The sequence below is a fragment of the Procambarus clarkii genome, chromosome 5, assembly GCF_040958095.1.
Source record: "Procambarus clarkii isolate CNS0578487 chromosome 5, FALCON_Pclarkii_2.0, whole genome shotgun sequence".
Taxonomy (NCBI): Eukaryota; Metazoa; Arthropoda; class Malacostraca; order Decapoda; family Cambaridae; genus Procambarus; species Procambarus clarkii.
In genome coordinates this window covers 46,947,098-46,968,461 of record NC_091154.1, presented here as the reverse complement: position 1 = coordinate 46,968,461, position 21,364 = coordinate 46,947,098, and the positions used below count along the sequence as shown (strand labels likewise).

Genomic DNA, 21,364 nt, shown 5'->3' with positions numbered 1-21,364 from the left:
TTTGGTAGTAGGCTAGGCTCCCATGAGTGGACACATTCCAGGGATTCAACTTTTTGTAGTGTGTTTAGTAGACTTGGGTACCAGTTCGCAGTACCCTACCTGGCCTTCCCTTAGCATGTTAAGAAGACTAAGGGCTCTGGGAAACCCCACAGGGGCTCTGTGGTCCAATGGATGTGACCCTTGAGTCCCCTCTCACTTTGTGTGAGCTTGAAGGTTGCTCTGTCCCCTTGTCTCAGGGTGACACTCACCGGTTGTGCCTCCGCCATGCTGCCTTTTGGGTCGGTGATTCTTTTGACCCGGAGTCGTGCGACGTTTATTGTCTGTACGTGCTCCAGTTAACCCAAGCTACTGATAATGATACGGGCAGTCTCGGATGCCCTGAGACTGCCCCGTTTTGGTTATAGGGACCTGGACTTGGGGGTGGAAGTCGTTTCGGCTCTGGTTCCGTCCACCCTTCCTGGTCCTTCCCCTTCTGTTGTGCATCCGGTTCCTCCCCCCTTGCTTCCAGCTTCGAAGTGTCTGAGGGTTTCGGAGTCGGGGCAGAGTCTAGTCGGTGTTGAGACTCGTGCGGTCTCGGGAGAGTCCCCATTTGGGGTTGCGGCAGTGGCATTCGAGCTTGGTCCTCCGGCTGGAGGACCCCCCCCCCCCCATGTTCCAGCTTTTTTGGCTGCTCCCGCTGTTTCTTTAGAGGTGGGGGGTTTGGAGGCCGGCTTGGCCCCGGGTCCTCAGGATGGGGTTCTGGAGCGGGGCAGGGGTTGACTTGGGGGCAATGGGCCCCTTTGGACCCCACCTGGGTTTTTCTACCCTTGGAGCAGGGCTTAGTGTTACAGGGTAAGGGATCTCTTTTGATCCCTCCTCGTACGTACGACTTGGATTTGGTGTCTACCCCTCCCCGTGTTCGATTTCGTGATCCCGTGGGTTCCTTGGTCCTGTCTTTCCGGAGGTTTTCGACTTTCTGCGTTCCATCTTAAATGTTGCAGGAATCCATTTGCAGCTTACCTCCTGCGCGACCCGGATTATGCTTTCGTGATGGATCCGCGCTCCTTTGTGTTCGGATCATCTTGTCCATACTGGGTTCGTTATGAAGTTCCGGAGTCGTCCTGGTTGGCAAACCGCCCGCTCTTTTCATTGGAGGCTTGGCACACATTCTGTCGGTCCCGCGCACTTGAGTGGAGGGAAGCTCAGACGGCGTTGCAGGTTTTCCTGGGGGGCAACTTCGAGCACCTCAATGAGTGCTTGTTTGCCCATGCCCTTTCGGCTGCCTTAGTTGCGGAGGATTTGTGTCCTGCTGGCTTTGGTCCTGTGTTTCTTTTCCCTCCTCGAACTGTCCTCGGATTGGCTTGAGTTGGATGTGGGGACGCTTGGGGCCACCGCTAGGTATGGTGCGCTGCCCTCAGTGGTGCAAGCATCGTTTATTTTGTTGAAGCTGTTTGTGCCGCTCCTGCGGGATGCAGTATCAAGGTTTTATGTTGCTCGCCTCGCATGCCAGCATTGGCTGTGCTTGCTCCTTCCTTAAAATCTGTGTGGGCCCTGGCTCTTCGGTTGTCTTCGCCTTTTTATCCGTTTGCAGTCTGTAGTGATGCAGTATCTGCTGGCAGCTTCGGTTAGTTGTCGGCCTATGTCAGACTTGGTAGTGCTTTGGGGGGGCTTGGGAAGGGCAGTCCCGTAAAGGTCGTGCCAGGGTTTGGGGTTCCTTCCGTCGTGGTAGTCTAGTGGTGCCAGATTCAGGGCAGTCTCCATTCAGACTGTTCTTCAGGGGTTCATTGTCTGAACCGAGGGGGTTCCATGCGGTCCTTGGGTCTTTGAGGCTATCTTCTTCTTGAGGTTATCTTGAGATGATTTCGGGGCTTTAGTGTCCCCGCGGCCTGGTCCTCGACCAGGCCTCCACCCCCAGGAAGCAGCCCGTGACAGCTGGCTAACACCCAGGTACCTATTTTACTGCTAGGTAACAGGGGCATAGGGTGAAAGAAACTCTGCCCATTGTTTCTTGCCGGCGCCTGGGATTGAACCCAGGACCACAGGATCACAAGTCCAGTGTGCTGTCCGCTCGGCCGACCGGCTCCCCTGGTCGGCTGGTCGCTTCAGGTGACTCATCTGCTGAGTTCTCGGGATTTGGCTTTCCTGGCGGTTCACGTTCAGGGGATTTCCATTGTCTTGGCGGACAGCCTGTTCCGGTTCATTCCCCTGTCCACGGAATAGATGGTCGACGCCAGCTCGTTCAGTTGGCTCTGCCATACGTTCGGGCCTCCAGTAGTGGATCTCTTTGCAACGGCGTGGTCAAGGCATCTCTTGGTATATGTGGCGCTGTTCCCCAACTGCAAGGCTGTCAGGGTCAATGCCTTCCAGCTGGACTGGGCGAGGTGGGGTTACCTGTACCTCTTCTCCTCAGTTCAGCTGTTGCCCCAGGTCCTGGCTCGCTTGGAGACTTACGAGTGGAGAGCTGTCCTGGCTCCTTGGTGGCCGGCCCAGCCATGGTTTCAGGCGCTGCTTGCTCGGTGTCCAAACCCGAGGGTCTTCCCGCAGCTCCGTCTCTTTCAGCAGATTGGTCCATCCCGGTACGAGGCTGGTTCGGTCTTCTCCTCGAGTCTTCTCGTCTGGAGTTTTTGACTCGAGTCTGTCATCACTTATATGGTGCGCAGGTGGCTTTATTGTTGGTCTCCCTCCTGCGTGCTTCATCTCAGCAGCAGTATGAAGTTTCCTGGTGGTCCTTCAGGTTTTTCCTATCGTTGTGTGCGTAGGTGTTCTTCGGTCTCTGATAGGGTTGTTTTGTCCTTTTCTTCTTGGTTGTTCCAGGACCGTCATCTTATGCCAAATATTGTCGCCTTGTATTGTGCGGCGCTGGCGGAGCCGCTTCAGCTTGCTTTCAGTGTTGATGTTACTTCTGCCTCGTTTCGCAAGCTATCTCGTTCGTTGTTTCACCTCTGGCTTGCTCATGCGCCTCCTGAGCCGTCCTGGTCTTTGGACTCCTCCTTGGTTTGTTGTGCCCCCTCGGGTTGAGGATTGTTTTTCAAGGCACTTTTCCTGTTGGCATTGGCCTCTAGGGGTCGGGTCGGTGAGCTTCACACTCTCCTCCGGCGCAGGGGTTTCTGCTCTTTCGGTCCTAGTGGTTGTTTTGCTTGTTTGCAACTGTCTCCTTTTCTGGCGAAGAATGAGATGGCTGCTTTCCGGAGGGGTCCTTGGGTCGTTGATGCTTGGTTGGTCTGGCTGGGGGTGCATCATGTGTTGTGTCCGGTTGCGTCTCTCCGCCGTTATTTGCACGCCACGGCATCGGTGGCTGGAGATGTGCTTTGGATTGACCCTGTTTCTCTTTCCTGTTCCCAGGGCTCGGGTCTCTCAGGTCGTCCGCAGGGTTATTAAGTCTAGCCAGCCTGCGGTCTATCCCCGTGCCCACGACTTTCGTAAGTTTGCTGCTTTGGCTGCCGTCTTTGGCAACATGTCGTGGGTTCACATTCAGGCCCGGGGTTTTTGGAGGTCGAACAGGGCCCTGGCCGCTCGCTAACTGGTGAATGACCCTGGGCCTGATTGGGCGTGCGTTGCATTGGGTCGGCAGTTGCAGCCAGTTGTCTCAACTTCGCGTTGAGGAGTGAGAACTGACCACTTCCCAGTAAGTCCCTGTTTTTTCCTTCTCTTTGGGTAGTTAGCTCCGGGAATCCAACGGGGCTTCCCCAGAAAACCAGCATTGAATGTAATGAAATGCCATTTTCTGGATGAATCCCGTAGGCTCCCCAGTATTCCTCCCTCCCCCCTGTCGGCGGTGTTTTTTTGCGTAATTTTGACATCCAGCCTAAGAACTGTTGGTTGGGTCACCGGCATGAGGGTCTGGGGCTCCCCCTTCCCCCTCCTGGGGAGGGGGTTTTGCAGACAGCGGCGCGCAATTTGATGACGTCATACTCATTTGCTAATTTTCATTTGGGGAGTTCTGTCCACTTGTTTGGCTTTCAGTAGCAATACTTTCACCAGAATAGGAGGTTTGTTTTGGGGCGCCTACCTTTCTGGGTGCCTGTCCCGGTTGATGGCAGACATAGAATGCTTCCCACCACATGGGGGGTTTCTATTGGCCATTGCGCCTCGTGCCTCTCTGAGGGGGCCGGGTTCTGGATCATGGTCCCCGGTTGGCAAGAACTCCAAGCACATTGACTGATGCTAGAAAGTTATACATAGCCATTTAGCCTGGATAGCTCTGGGAAGCCTCTAGGACTTGCCCAGAAAATGGCGTTTCATTTCATTCAATGCTGGTTTTGCTGTTCTGACACTATATATACACGTTATATGTAAATATCTACATTTGTGTTCACCATAGCAAACCACTAAGCTTGTATGGTAAGTAACAGGTGCCACACAGATTTAACAGACGACGCTTCCGCCCTAGCTCCCTCCCTCAACATTACTCCTCCCATAATACTATGCATAGTGCAAATTATCACTACAATCCTGCTATTATCAGAATGTAGTATCTACATTTGTGTTCACCATAGTGAACCACTAAGCTAGTATGGTGAGTGCAGACAGTAACAGGTGGCCACACAGATTCGGCAGACGATGCTACAGCCCTCCCTCCCTCAACATTACTCCTCCCACAACACTACACACAATGCAAATTATCACAACAATCCTGCTATTATCAGAATCCTGGTCATTTTTTTATCACAGTCAGGAGTCTCTTGTAATACTATCATTGCTAAATAATACCAGTTATATATATTTTTTGCATTTTTAGGTGATACTGTGGTCACAAGCTGAACAGTAGTGCTGTGAGCTCATGCTACATCTGCACATCAACCTAGATGTAATTCCAGTTGCCCAACCACATCTCCCACCATACTCGCAAGTAAGTCGATGCCGAACTGGATAGGCTGATCGAACTAGATATCATTGAACCAGAGCCCATCACCATGGGTAAGCCCAGTTGCCACTCTGCCTAAGCCGAAGAAGCCAGATGAGATACACATGTGTGTATACATGCGTGTTCCCAACAAGGCAATAATGCGTGAATGCCATCCTACACCCACTGTAGATATGATATACCGCCTGAATGGAGCAACTGTATTCAGCAAGGTAGATTTATACAAGGGCTATCACCAGCTTGAACTTGATGATGAGTCGCTCCATCACTCCGTTGTCGCTCCGTTTACGACACATTGAGGTCTGTATAGGTCCTTGTGCCTGAGTTTTGGTATTAACAGTGCTGCTGGGGTATTCCAGCTTATATTGGCAGGTATTGTAGGACATATCTAATGCCAACAACAACATGTCCAATGACATCATTGTTTATGGATGTACCCAAGATGAACATGACATGGATCTATGTGCAATATTGCAATGCTTACAAGAAAAGAATTTGACACCAAGCTGAGCAAAGTGTGAGTTCATTCAATTTAAAATTGAATTCTTAGGACATTTGCTTAGTGACAAAGGCCTTTGTGCAGATCCAAAGAAAGCTGCTCCTATCAAGAATTTATGCATCTCCTTCAACATCCACTAAAGAACATAATTTTCTAGGAATGGCTAACTACTATTATCACTCCATTCCAGATTTCAGTTCCATTACCAAGCCTCTATGTTAGCTTCTGAAGAAAAATGCATCATGGTACTGGAGTGGTATTGAGCAAAGTGCATATGATGCTGTGAAAGACACACTTGTAAAGAATGCAACTGCTGCCTACTTTGACTTAACACTGGACACTGAGCTAACTGTGTATGCTAGTCATATGGGTTTAGGTGCAGTTTTAGCCCAGCACAAATCTGGTCAACCATATTCCCGAGTAGTAATTGCTTATGCTAGCCATTCTTTCACTGATGTTGAACAGCAATACTGTTAGATAAGGAAGCTCTTGCTCTTGTGGGGTGTGAACACTTCATTATGTAACCATACTGGTTACTGGTACAGTGGCACCTCGACATACAATTGCCCCTACTTACGATAATTTTGAGTTACGCTGTAAATTTCATCGAAAAATGCGACTCGACATCCGATGGTGTCGTCGACTTCAGTTATTTGTTGGTACACGTTCGGGTCGACCGAGCGCGTGGTTCCCAGTCACGCGGCCGACCTGCCTCAGTTTATCATGGTACTGGAGTGGTACAGCTGCCCGCTTAGTGACGATCGCGCCTATCAGAAATTCTGCTTTTGTGGTGATATTTTGCATTTTGAACATTGAAGTAATTATTATATATCACGCCCTGAGTCCCAGGAAAGTCAGTGGTAAGGCTCAACATATGAAAACCCATGTAAGGATGACCATAGAGCAGAAACAAGAGTACAGAATGTCTCTTCCTCAACAATTAAGAAAATGTATGCAGCATGGGAAGAATTGTTAACCTTTGCTGAAACGACTCACCCAAATCAAGCTGCAGTAGGCTGTTGCCTTAACCTATTCAATGACACTGTGATGCATCATTACAGACAAATGTTAACACTTTCGCCCGGGCATGACGCAGCATTGCGTCATCCGTTTACTGTCGGTAATACCGGGGATGACGCAGCATTGCGTCATCCACTTTAAATAATCGCCAAAAATCAGGTTTTTTTCCGATTTTTTTGGGACTGGTTTTAAAATGTGCGCCGATGTCTTCCCATTTTCTTTGTTGAACCTCGTGGCACTCAGGCGGCTTGGCACACGCCATGGCCCCATTGTTTTCGCTCCACTGTTGTGACCAATGTCGCCTCCCCTCGCATCTCAAACGTGTGAACATTTCGGCTATTTTCTGTGGCTATATTTCTTACTGCGGCTTTAGAAACTATCTACGCTTATTCCACGATGGATAGTGATCATGAGCAAGGCCCTTCCAGGAAGAAAATTGCGAAACAAAGGCTTGAAAAGGGTGGGAATTGGGAGTGTAGCTGGAAGGCTTCTAAGCGCTCACTCCCGGCTAACGCGTGGCCCGTCTTCAACTCGTCGGCGGTTGGAGCGTGACCAGGTTTTTTATTTTATATGCTAATGTTCCTCTAGAGAATTCTATTACGAACCCATTGAGACCAAAATGAAAGACCTAGGACGAAAATTGAGGTGACCAGAGTGAAAATAGTGAAAACATTTTATCGCGTGTGCGCGCTCCTGGGTAACTCGTTCGCACTTTCTCTGTTTGCTGCGGGTAATTAGCCGGGCTTTTGGAGTTTATATGCATTTAGTGCTATAGAGAATTCTATTGCGAACACAATGATACAAAATTTAATCTCGTAGGACGAGAATTAAGGTGACAAAGTTGAAGAGAATATACACTTTTCAGAATTTACGCACGCTCCTGTGACACCCTGGGTCCCATATTGCACAGTTGAGGGGTGGCGCGCGGGGTACGCCAAAGTGTTTATATGAAGGGAAAAACAAATGTCTCTTGACAAATTTGTAGCGAGACAAACAAGCACTGAACCACAACCAGGTCCTAGTGGTATTCAGGCAAAATGTAGGAGAAAGAGTTCCCCAGAGAAAATATCACTGCCTGATGTGTTAATGAAAGGGGGCTCCCCTTCCAAACAGGAACAACTCTCCTCCTCCCCCCTCATCACCATCTTCCATACGCCATCAAGAGCCCTCCATAAAGGTAAGAGACACTTTGGTACTGTATTGTAGTTAGAAAAAAACATTGTATTCAGTATAAAATGTATTTGTATGTTAATATTTTGGAGGGTGGGGAACGGATTAATTCAATTCCCTTTATTTCTTATGGGAAAAATTGCTTCGACTTACGATCCGTCTCTGGGAACGGATTAGCATCGTAAGTCGAGGCCCCATTGTATTTCATTATGTAAACATACTGGTTTGCTCTTGTGGGGCTGTGAATACTTCATTATGTAACCATACTGGTCTCTTGACTGTGTTTTGGTTTTTCTTTCCTCGCCTTCGTTTACGATTTCCCCTTCGGCTTGTGATGCTTTTCTAAACAAATTTTCTTGTTGGCTCTCGCCTCCGGCTGTCAGATTGGGAAGCTTCAAGCTTTTCTCCAGAAGCAGGGGTTTTGTTCTGTTTGCCCTGGTGGGCAGTTTGTTCGTCCATCTTCTTTTCTGGCAAAGATTGAGTTGGAGCTTCTGGAGGGGTTCTTTGGTAATCAATGTTTGGGTTATTTGATCGGGAGTGCATAATTTATTGTTCTGTAGCAGCTGTTCACCGCTACCTGCCTGTCACTGATTCCATTTCGATGGATTTAGTTGGTTGATCCCATTTCCTTGGTTCCCTGTTCCAAGGCTCGCATTTCCCAGGTTGTCAGCAGTGTCATCAATTCTAGCCAGCCTGTGGTCTACTCTTGGGGCTGTGATGTTCGTAAATTTTCGGCTTTGGCCGTTGTCTTCTCTAATGGCATGGGCTGATAATCTGGCTCGGGTTTTGGTGTTCTAACAGGATGGTGGTGGCCCAGTATTTGGTTAATGTTCCAGCACCCAGGAGGTTGTGTGTGACTTTGGGCCGTGTCACCCAGCCTGGATTCTCTTCTACGTCTTGAATGTGTGTCGCCTCTTCTACTATCTGGTAAGTCTCTTTCTTGCTCTCTGTGGTTAGTGTAGCTTCAGGAAGCCACAACGGACTCCCTCCAGAAACCCAGCATTGAATGTAATGAAATGCCAATTTCTGGAGGAAACCTGGTGGCTTAGTGCCTTACCCCTGTCCTCCTGGTTTGTTCGTTTCTTGTGGGTTTGTTCATCAGGTCCAGAACTGACTTGAAGAGCTGGCTGTGAGCTGGGGCCTGACCATCTGGTGATGGTAATTGGTACTAATGAGTCTTGAGCTTGTTTGAGTGAATCCCTTGTTTCGTGTGACTCATTTGCATTAACCCTTAAAGTGCGCATCACGTCATATGACGTGCTTGACGTTGTACCAGTAAACTGCGCATCACGTCATATGATGTGTTGGAGTACTACGCAAGATTTAAACAGCCCGCGGATACACGGGGTTCACCACACCTTCATCAGGGCTCCTGTAAACAGACGCCATTTTTAAAAAAAATCGTGGGCCAAACTCCCGGGTGTTATTGGCCTCAGTATTGAGTGAGCAACCAAGCCTGACGCACGCAGCATGAGCTAACAGCACTGCTGTTCAGCTTGTGACCACAGCATCGCCTAAAAATGCCAAATTATACTTGTTCATGCTATTATGTACCGATGATATTATTACAGAAGACCCCTGACTGTGATAAAACTGACCAGGGTTCTGATAATAGCAGGATTGTGGTGATATTTAGCGCTGTGCGCCATGGAAGGAGGTGTAATGCTGTGGGAGGGAGGGTGGTGGCGATGTCTTTTGACTGTGTGTGGCCACCGTTTATTGACTGCACTCACCATACCAGCTTAGTGGTTCGCTATGGTGAACACAAATGTAGATACTTATATATAACGTGCGTATAGAGGGTATAAACAGCAAGAGAAGGTTTGGAGCCGCCATTTTGGTGAGAGCAGTGGCGTCGTCTGCACGACACCACCGTGCAGACGACGGTGTTGTTTACTGGTTACCACGATGGTCTTTGGGCACCATACCAGTTTATTTGTACAAGTATGATGAATAAAACAGGTAGATATTTATATATAATGTGTGTATATAGCGTAATAACACCACACAGTGTTGTTGGAGGAGAAATATTAGTGCGTCTGGCCTTGAGGGCGGCCGCCGATCAGCTGACTGTGTGAGTAGCCACATCTCTGTGCCTTTACTCACCATACAAGCTTAGATGCACAGTTATGGTGAACAAAACATGTAGATACTTATATATAATGTCTGTATATAAGATATATAGCGTAATAACACCACACAGTATTGTTGGAGGAGAAATATTAGTGCGTCTGACCTTGAGGGCGGCCGCCGATCAGCTGACTGTGTGAGTAGCCACATCTCTGTGCCTTTACTCACCATACAAGCTTAGATGTACAGTTATGGTGAACAAAACATGTAGATACTTATATATAACGTCTGTATATAGTGAATTATAGCAAAAACATTATTGTGGGAGGAGAATGAGGGTGAGTCAGATGACTGGAGGGAGGGCGGGAGTGGCTGGCTGGTACACGGCGGTCACTCCTCATTACTTTTTGACTCATAATAGCTACTTAGTGGTTCGTTATAGTGAACAAAACATGCAAATACTTATATATAACCTGTGCTTATAGTGTAACAACTGACAAAGTATTTGTTCACTGATTGATGAACATAATTGAATCAACAATATGCACACCATATTTTTGAGTACACCAACGATTCACTCATTTTATTATATAAATATATCAAACTACACACTATTGAATAATATTACAGCAAAAAAGTATGAAAAATCAATCAGAGACATTGAAATAATTCGGTAATTATCTCTTTGTGGCAACTCTGGCCTGACAACTTGCGAGCAACAGACCGCCTGGGACGCACGCTGAGTCAGCGCCTATAATTTGCCAGACTTCCCCGCCCTATAGCGGGCAATATATGCCACTTACGATTTTTTTATTATTTTTCCCGTGATCAGTGAACACAAATTAACAGGTTAGAAAGAAAAAATAATTTTTTTTTTTCAAAATGACATGCGCCTGTGGGGATGGCAGGATATTAGACCCCGAGCATGTTAAGGGTTAATTTGGCAGTTTTTCGAGGTTCCATGTTCTGGGAACCCTCCAATTGTCTGTAAAGCTGCACTGACTTTCAGGAGGTTTTTTCTAGTGAGGTGGTGGATTGTCACCTGCTCTCTTCCCCTCTCTGAGGATGTCAGGTTTATTCGAGGATTTCTCTAGTCCCCGGTAGGCCTAACACAACTTGCCACAGATGATGTGACCTTTTAATACGAAGCAATCTCAGGAAGATAGCTTTAGGAACCCACTGGGGCTCGCCCAGAAACTGGCATTTCATTATTTTCAACGCTGTTATTTTATTTAGAACAATACCAATATTAATTTTAAAAATGACCATTCAGATATAAAAACACGTTGCAATACAGTACAACCTCGATTCAACGTACCCCGATTCAACGAATTTCTGGCTAGTTCGCACACTTTTCAGGCCGGATTTACTCACCCGGTTCGACGAACAATGGTTCGCCAAAGCGGGGGATGTTTGGATTTGCTTACGATGTCCAGACAGAGTTCACAGACTGGTGGAAAACTTTCACATTCTATCACAGATTACAATTATTAATTCCTTCATATGACAAGTTGGATCACACAAATGGACCACACAAATGGACCACACAAGTGGACCACACAAGTGGACCACAAGTGGTCCACAAGCTTATGATGTTGGGACAGAGTTCACAGAGTGGTGGAAAACTGTTTCATTCTATCACAGATTACAATTAATAATTCCTTCATAAGAAGTTGGATCACACAAGTGGACCACACAACAAGTGAATCATATGAACCAAACACCAGCCAGAATGGTCCACAAGAAGTGACGCATATTAACCAAACACCATCCAGAGTCGTCCACACAAGTGAACGACTGAGTTTCAATGATTTTCGTTCACCGATTTGTGGCACACGTATCTTTGTAAATTAATTTAAAGGCTGAAGCGTGAATAGCTAGCTAATATGTTGAAATCTTCTTATATACATTTTCTGTGATGAAACAAGACGAGTGAGGGTGGACAGATAAGGAAATACTGTACAGTAAACCTCACTTTACAGTGAGGTTTCACTCACTTTCGTCTGTGTTGTCATAGTTCAGTGACCCATGGCTTTGAACGTTTCACATTAATAAATCATTTCTAAAACTGGTGTTTTAATAACTCTTTATTATCCTAATTAAACTAAACTAAATAAACCCAAAAATATACTGTAATAAGATAGATATCTCCTATTTGAGAAATTATTCACGTTATTGGCAGCACAACTCCAGCACGAGTGGACAGGTCTAGTCCCTGTCCATACAACACCATGCTTGTGGTGTTCAATTTCGTCGCCACAGTTCAGCGATCTACGGCTTCGAAATAATAAAATTAATAAATTAGTTCCAAAGTAAGTATTTTTTATAGCTCTTATTATCGTAATAATGTTGCTAAACTAAATATGTAACCCAAAAATATATAATTTGATGTAAATTGAATATTTGGGAGAAATATATGTTACTGGAAATCGAACACAACACCAGGCAGTGTTTTGTTCGATTTCGTCGCCACAGTTCAGTGACCTACAGCTTCGAAATAATAAAATTAATAAATCGATTCCAAAATAAGTATTTTTTATAGCTCTTATTATCGTAATAATGTTGCTAAACTAAATATATAACCCAAAAATATATAATTTGATGTAAATCGAATTGTTAAGGGAAATTTATGTTACTGGATCAGGCTTAAACACCAGCCTACTGAAGGGTGTACGTATAGACTTAGTCTGCGTTCGTACAGTATGCACCCAGTGCCCTTAGCTTTGTCTGCGATTGACGTACAGTATTTATCTGCCGGTGGAAGAATAATCGTGGAATTGACCATTTTTTTACTACAGCTCTTTGGTTATAAAACAAAATGTCTCAGGGGCTTACTAATAGTGCCTTATTAATGCCAAAAATGAAGCAATATTTTGCAAGAACTAGTAGCAGAAAATCAACCAGCACAAGAACAGCCGTACCCAGCACGAGAACAGCCGTATCCCCAGCACGAGAACAGCTGTATCCAGCACGAGAACAGCTGTACCAAGCACGAGAACAGTCGTACCCAGCACGAGAACAGCCGTACCCAGCACGAGAACAGCCGTACCCAACACGAGAACAGCCGTACCCCCAGCACGAGAACAGCTGTACCCAGCCCGAGAACAGCCGTACCCAGCACGAGAACAGCCGTACCCAGCACGAGAACAGCCGTACCCAGCACGAGAACAGCCGTACCCAGCACGAGAACAGCCGTACCCAGCACGAGAACAGCTGTACCAAGCACGAGAACAGCCGTACCTAGCACACAGCCGTACCCAGCACGAGAACAGCCGTACCCAGCACGAGAACAGCCGTACCAAGCACGAGAACAGCCGAACCCAGCACGAGAACAGCCGTACCCAGCACGAGAACAACCGTACCCAGCACGAGCACAGTTATACCCAGCACTGGTACAACAGCCGTACCCAGCACAAGCACAGTTGTACCCAGCACTAGTACAACAGCAGCCAGCAACAGCTCAGAAGCAGCTGAACCCACAGCAGCAGCGAGCACCAGCAAAGCTGATGCAAACATCTAAAAACATCGTGTGCAGCGTGAACAGTTAGAACAAGTGTTAAATTTAAGTGTGTACACAGTGTTAAAATTAAAGTTGCAGTAAATTTAGTGTACAATAGTTTTCATAAACTGTATTCTAGTACTCAACATACAACAGAACTACTTTTAATCAACACAGTGTTAACGGCATAATGCACTGCAGTACGTATTTACTGTAGAGCATTCACAACTTCACGAAACTTCAAGATGGACATAACTTCAACAATAAGGTAAATTTATGAATTAGAGTATTTTTTAGTAGAGAAGTAATATATAGGTAGAGTATGTAATATGATAATGCATTTTTATTGTGTACAAGAAAAAAAAAGACACTGACACAAACGCCTCCTGAAGGTCACCTCTTGCAACAAATCCAACGCTCCAACGAACTGGGTTGGTCCCATATAGTACGTTGAATCGAGGTTGTACTGTACAGGTAACAAAACTAAATTCAAGTTTTCTGTGGGGAGCCTCTATGGCTCCCTGGAGCTTATTGGGCTAATGTATGTTATATTAGACCGGGACATTAGCTAAGGAGTTCAGACCTACCGGGGACCAGCGCCAGAACCTGGCCCCTTCAGAGAGGTTTCATGGAGTAATGACCCTGGAAAACCCCCTTGTGGTTGGGGTTTTCCTTATCTGCCATCGACCAGGGTTAGGCACCCAGAAAGGTAGGCATAACAAAACAAACCCACATGGTAAAAAACTAAAATAAAAAAACGAACAGAGAGGTAGAAACTCCATGCAATCCCAAGGAAACAAGCAAACAAGCACACCTCGTAGCCTCGAGGGGGCCTCGTAGCCTGGTGGATAGCGCGCAGGACTCGTAATTCTGTGGCACTGGTTCGATTCCCGTACGAGGCAGAAACAAATGGGCAAAGTTTCTTTCACCCTAAGTGCCCCTGTTACCTAGCAGTAAATAGGTACCTGGGAGTTAGTCAGCTGTCACGGGCTGCTTCCTGGGGTGTGTGTGTGTGGTGTGGAAAAAAGAAAAAAAAAAAGAAAAGAAAAGTAGTTAGTAAACAGTTGATTGACAGTTGAGAGGCGGGCCGAAAGAGCAAAGCTCAACCCCCGCAAAAACACAACTAGTAAACACAACTAGTAAACACATTACACTTTACTGCCGCGCCGATCGTCCGCGCAGCCCTCGCCGCCCCGAGAAGGGGAGGGGGAAGCCCCGGACCTCACCGCGACAGCTGCCTAGCATCAGTTCGTAAGCTAATGTCAACCAGGATAGATGCTTATCTGGCCTCAGTTTTCTAGGCGGTGTTTGCCTTGTGTGGCGTTCACTACCGTGTGTTGTGTTGTGCGGTGGCCATGTGTTCCTCATCAGTACCGGGGCTGCATGCACTTAGGGGCTTCCTTCCCTAAGTGCCCTGTGTGTACTACCCCTGCGTGACAGGGTTATCTTCCCTGGGGTGTTCAGGAACCATTCCCGTAGAGGTTCTTGCATGGCATTTGCCTCGCCCTTGGGGCCAGCTGGGGCTTGGGGCCCTTGTTTGGCCCTGAGTAGGGACTGGTATTGTGCTGGTTAAGGCATCAAGGTGTTGCGCGACCTGCCACCTAAGTGGGGACCAATTCCTGTTGCCTCTGGGGACGGTGTACTTTTACGGGGTTTTTCTTTTGTTTTTATTTTCATTTGCCTGGTGGGAGTCTGCCTAGTGTGGCTATAGTTCCACTGGTAGTGTTTGGTGGCCCTCTGCTAGGCCCCCGTGATTGTACACGTCGCAGGGGTTTTCAGTGTTGTCCTCTACCCCCTTGTTAATTTTGGGTTTTTAATCGGTTAGCAACACCTTGCCCGGGCTTCCCGTAGTTGTTACCATACGGGCCCTGGAAACCCCTGTCGGGGCTCTGTGGACCATTGAATGTGTCTTCCGGGTTCCAACCCATCTTGTACCGGATCGTTGGTTGCTGTGCCCTTGTCTCCGGGTGACAGTCGCCACTTTTACCTCCGTCATGTTGCCTGTTGGGTCACTGACACCTTGACCCGGAGTCTTGCGAGAGATATTCTCTGCTTGTTCTCTAGTACTCTCCTGATGTTATTACTGTTCAGAGTACAGGCGGCATCTGTGTTGCAAGCTAGGTTAGGTTGCTGCAACACTCTAGGTTGGTTTCCCACTCGGATGCCCCGGGGCCGCCCAGTTTTGACTAGGTGCTGTTCGCCCCTTTCGTCCCTGTTCCCGGCTCCGGACCGTTTGCGGGTTTCGGGGTCGGGGTGGGGTTTAGTTGGGGCCGAGACTCGGGCGGTTTCGGGGGCTGCCCCATTCGGGTTGGGGGCGGAGGTTTTCAAGCCTATTCCTCCCTGTTCCTCCTGCCAAGGCTTCTGGGTCTTACCAGTGGCCCTTTCATGCTGTCTTTCCCATGGACTCTTCTTTAAGGGCGGAGGGATTGGAGGACGGCTCTGCCCCTGGGCCTCTGTTGCTGGTTCCCGGGGCTGTGGGGAATGCCTGCTAGCAGTTCTGGGACTGTTTGCCCCTGTCTGGGTTTTTCTGCTTCTGGGCAGAGTTTTTCGCCTTCCAGTCTGCTTGCTTCCCACTTTTGCTGGCGTGTTTTCGTATCTTTTGCATCGATCACAGCCCTCTGTTCTGGTGGCCATTTTCTTCTGCCGGTTTCCTGGCGTGGCCACCAGGGCGGTATTGTGGTTTGTTTACATGCACCTGGGTGTGCAAGTGAGCGTCTTGGGTGAGTTTTTTCACCTTTTTCAGGGGTTTTATTCTCCTGTTGTCATTTCTTTGCTTTTCTGGTGTTTTCTGCCCGTCTTCTGTTCCTCTGGGAACGTTTGAGTGTCCATTTTATACAGGGTTTTCAGTTACACTGTTTTGGGTCTGGGCCCTAGGGTTTGGGCTCAGTGTTCCTGTCTGTTTATGCTTGCTCCCACACCTTGTCCCTCGGTTTTCGGTCTGTCTTGACCGTTTCCCTGGGGGTTCTGTCTGGGGGCTGTGCTTTGCCTTTCTGTGTGTTAATAAAGTTTAAGTTCATAAATGGCCTCCTATTAGAGTCAAACTTAATATTTGGGGCATTCACGGAAACTCATACAAAAGGTTACATGGATGGTGAAATCTGGATTCCAAATTATAATTTATATAGATGTGATAGAAAAGCTAGGTCAAATGGAGGAGTAGGTCTGTATATTAACCCTCAAACCGCTAGGGGCCCAAATGGAATTCACACCCACAGGCGCAACAAAAAAAAAAATTCCAAAAAATTCTTTCGTCTTATAGAAGTGTTCATTTTTGTTCCCTGATCACGGAAAAAATAACAAAAAAATCGTAGGTGGCATATTTTAGCCGCAATAGGGTAGGGAAGTGTGGCAAAAAAGGGGCGTTGGCAGAGCCTTCGCCAGATGAGGTCTACTCCGCCCGAGCTGTCAGACGGCAGTTGCCACAAATATATTATTACCTAATTATTTCAATGTCTCTGATTGATTTTTTCTTAGTTTTTTGCAGTAATATTATTCCATACAGTGAATTGTGGTATATTTATATTATAAAATGTGTGAACCATCGCTGTACTCAAAATTACGGTGTGCATATTAGTGATTCAATTATTATGTTCATAAAACAATAAACAAATAGTTTTGCTGTTGTTACACTATATACACAGGTTATATATAAGTATTTGCATGTTTTGTACACCATAACGAACTACTAAGTTGGTCTTGTGAGTCAAAAAGCAACGAGGAGTGACCGCCAAACACCAGCGAGCCACTCACTGCCACTCCGTCCCTCAACACCACCTCACTCACCCTCATTCACCTCCTACAATACTCTTTCTGTATTTATTCACTATACACAGACGTTATATATACGTATTTACATGTTTTGTTCACCATAACTGTACATCTAAGCTTGTATGGTGAGTAAAGGCCACAAAGACGTAGCTACTCACACAGTCAGCTGATCGGCGGCCGCCCTCAAGGCCAGACGCACTAATATTTGTCCTTCAACAATACTGTTTGTGGTGTTATTACGCTATATACACATATTATAGATAAGTATCTACCTGTTTTACTCACCATATCTGAACAAATAAGCTGGTATGGTGCCCAAAGACTATTGTGGTCACCAGTAAACAACATGATAAGTCGTGCAGACGACGCCACCGCCCTCACCAAAATGGCGGCTCCCAACCTACTCCTCTTGCTGTTTATACCCTATATACACACGTTATATATAAGTATCTACATTTGTGTTCACCATATCGAACCACTAAGCTGGTATGGTGAGTGCAGTCAATAAATGGTGGCCACACACAGTCAGAAGACGACGCCACAACCCTCCCTCGCACAGCCTTACGCCTCCCTCCATGGAGCACAGCGCTAAATATCACCACAATCCTGCTATTATCAGAATCCTGGTCAGTTTTATCACAGTCAGGGGGCTTCAGTAATACTATCACTGCTAAATAATAGCAGTATCATATATATTATGGTATTTGTAGACGATGCTGTGGTCACAAGCTGAACAGCAGTGCTGTGAGCTCATGCTGTGTGCGCCAGCCTTGGTGGCTTGCTCAATACTGACGCTCTCACACCCAAGAATGTTGGCCTGGATTTTTTTTCTAGGTGGCATCTGGCAACTATCGGTCGTGGCTGTACTATAGCTGCCCCTATCCCAGGCGGGGAGTTTAAATTATAGCGCTAGACACGAAATCATATATAAATGATGTGGCGGTTTCGGTTTTGTCACTGATATGATTTATATATGATATGCGCGGTTTGAGGGTTAAAGAGGACCTGGTATGCACAGAACTACTAAACTCGACTAATGAGGTGGTAGAGGTACTTGGAATTAAGGTAGAGAAACTAAACCTAATTATTATTCTAATATATAAACCGACAGCTACAACGGTTGAGGAATTCACAGAGCAGATGCACAAAATAGAGAACATACTTGATAACCTAGCAAACCCAGCTCCAGATATTATTTTCCTTGGAGATTTCAATTTTCCGAATCTAAGATGGAGAATGGTAAACACAAATATCATAGCAGGGAACGACCCAGGAAATAACCAACCACAGGTCAGAGAACTGAGAACTTTTGAGATTCTGTGACAAATTCTTGCTCAATCAACAGATTACAGAACCAACTAGGAATGAAAACACACTAGACTTGTTATTCACAAACAATGATGAACTAATCAGAGACATTACAATCTCAGATACTACATACTCAGACCATAAGCTCATTGAAGTGCGAACTAGCATAAATAACGGTAGTAGGTCTTAAGAGACCCAACAAGCGAGAAGGAATATTCAATCAATTCAATTTGAACAAAAAGAGGATCGACTGGGAAAAAAATAAATGAAGACCTTGCAACCATTCAATGGGAGACGGTCTTAAGTGATAAAACTCCCACACAGGGAATAGCTCAACTGACAGCTGAAGCTTACAAGGTCTGCTTGAAGCATGTGCCTGTGAGGAGGGTCAGAAAGAGGACCACTCTAGAAAGAGAACGCAGACGACTGTACAGGAGAAGGAAAAAAATAACGGAAATGCTTGGGCAGACACAACCATCACAAGCAAGGAAAATAAGCCTAAGCAGGGGAGATCGAAGAAATAGAACAACGTTGAAGCGATCATATGAGTCTGAGGAAATGGAATTGGAACAGAAAGCTATTCAACAGATAAAGAAAAATCTGAAATAATTTTTCACATATGCAAGATCAAAAACCTCGACCAGTATTGGACCGTTAATTACATATGAAGGTACGTACACAGAGGACAACAAAGAGATTAATGACATACTAAGAAGCCAGTATGAGGCCTTGTTTAGCACACCAATAAACAACATGAAAGTTGATGACCCAGACAGCTTCTTTATGAATGACATTCAAGCTGCAGATATTATAACGGATATTACCACAAACTCGGAAGACTTTGAAAACGAAATTGACAATATGCCTATGCACTCAGCTACTGGGCCTCATGGAATTATCACTCATGGAATTCAATATTCATAAAGAAATGTAAAGTACCAGTAGCGAGAGCACTCAGCGTAATATGGAGAAAGAGCCTGGATACAGGGGAGATACCAGCAGCACTTAAATCTGTAGATATAGCTCCGTTGCACAAGGGGGGGGAATAAAGCCTTGGCAAAAAATTATAGGCCAGTTGCACTAACATCACACATAATAAAAGTGTTTGAAAGAGTGATTAGGAATCAAATTTCTAGTTTTATGAAAAACAATGAGTTGCACAACTCAGGACAACATGGATTTAGAGCGGGAAGATCATGTCTGTCACAGTTACTCAACCACTATGACAAAATCACAGAAGCTCTAGAAGAATAGCAACATGCAGATGTTGTATACACAGACTTTGCAAAGGCGTTCGACAAATGTGACCATGGGGTGATAGCACACAAAATGAGGTCAATGGGAATAACTGGAAAAGTAGGACACTGGATACTCAATTTCCTGTTGAACAGAACACAAAGAGTAACAGTCAATCAAATAAAATAGAGTCCAAGCGCAGTTAAAAGCTCTGTATCTCAATGTGCAGTCCTTGCACCACTGCTGTTCCTTATTCTCATATCAGGTATAGACAAAAATACACATCACAGCTTCGTGTCATCCTTCGCAGATGACACAAAAATCAGCATGAAAATTACCTCTGCTGAAGACATTGAAAAATTACAAGCAGACGTCAACAAAGTTTTCGATTGGGCAGCAGAAAATAACATGATGTTTAACAGTGATAAATTTCAGGTACTCAGGTACGGCAAAAATGAGGATCTGAAACATAATACAGGGTACAAAACACAATCGAATCTTCCCATAGTAGAAAAACAGCATGTCAAGGATTTGGGAATAATAATGTCCGACGATCTAACGTTTAGGGAGCATAACCAAGCAAATATTGCGTCAGCCAGAAAAATGATCGAATGGATTATGAGAACTTTCAAATCCAGGGATCTCATCACAATGGTTGTATTCTTCAAGTCACTTGTGTTGTCCCGTCTCAAGTATTGCTCAGTACTTACTTCCCCCTTCAGAGCAGGAGAGATTGCTGAAATAGAGGGAATACAGAGAACATATACGGCACGCATAGACGAAATAAAGCACCTAAATTATTGGGATCGACTTAAAGCTCTCCAAATGTACTCTTTAGAAAGGAGACGAGAGAGAGATACCAAATAATATACACATGGAAAATACTGGAGGGACAGGTCCCAAATCTACACAGTAAAATAACAATGTACTAGTGAACGATATGGGAGAAAATGCAGAATAGAACCAGTGAAGAGCAGAGGTGCCATAGGCACAATCAGAGAACACTATAAACATCAGAGGTCCGCGGTTGTTCAACGTCCTCCCAGCGACTATAAGAAATATTGCCGGAACAACCGTGGACATCTTCAAGAGAAAACTGGACTGTTTTCTAAGAGAAGTTCCGGATCAGCCGAGCTGTGGAGGGTATGTGGGCCTGCGGGCCGCTCCAAGCAACAGCCTGGTGGACCAAACTCTCACAAGTCAAGCCTGGCCTCAGGCCGGGCTTGGGGAGTAGAAGAATTCCCAGAACCCCATCAAGCAGGTATCAAGCAGGTGTATCTTCGCCGGCAAATGTGGTGGTTTGGGCTTCCCCTGGTTCAATTCCGGGTTCCTTAGGGTTCTTTGGTTTCGTTCCGGAGGTTTCTTCCTCTTGGGCCCCCTTTGTGGGTTCAGGGGGCTTTGTTTCCTTGTGTGTGACCCAGTTCTGCCTTCTGGGGTTCCGGGGTCTTCTTGGCTTGCAGACTGATCTTTTTTGGGTCTTGGCACATGTTGTGGTCATGCTGGGACTTTGGGTTTTGTTGTTGAGGTGGGCCTTTTGATGCAGTTTTGTGCCTTCTTCGCCTGGCCTGCGTGGTGCTCTCTACCCACTGGTCGGCGGCTTGTAATTTTCTTTTCCCGTGTATGTGTGTGTGTACACATGTGCATGTACATGTGTACACTGTGTGTGTGCACATGTGTATGTGCATACGCACGTGTGTGTAATACACCTTGTGTGTGTGTGTGTATGTATATATGTATATGTATATGTATATGTATATGTGTATGTACATAATATATATGTATATATGTGTATATATGTATATATACTTTTTCTTTCGATAGGGGCTCTGTCCCCTTTGCTGTTGATGGGGCACTGGGGGAGCAGCTTGCTCTGTTGACTCTCACATGGTCCCGCAGTTAGTGGGGCGCTTTTGGTTGTCTTCCGGCCTCTGGTGGCGGCGGCGAACGGCTT

General features: G+C 46.1%; 1 protein-coding gene across 5 annotated transcripts in view; it reads left to right on the top strand.

Moving 5' to 3' along the window:
- Positions 1-21,364, top strand: part of LOC123763645 (zinc finger protein 84) — a 135,274-nt gene that overhangs the window by 33,596 nt on the left and 80,314 nt on the right. For 2 of the 5 annotated variants that reach the window (XM_069302145.1, XM_069302152.1), the window contains exon 2: positions 4,718-4,828. The exons of the other annotated variants lie outside the window; for them this stretch is intronic. The gene's annotated coding sequence lies outside the window, so the exon portion shown is untranslated. The remainder of the gene's footprint in view (positions 1-4,717; positions 4,829-21,364) is intronic. 5 annotated transcript variants of the gene reach the window in all.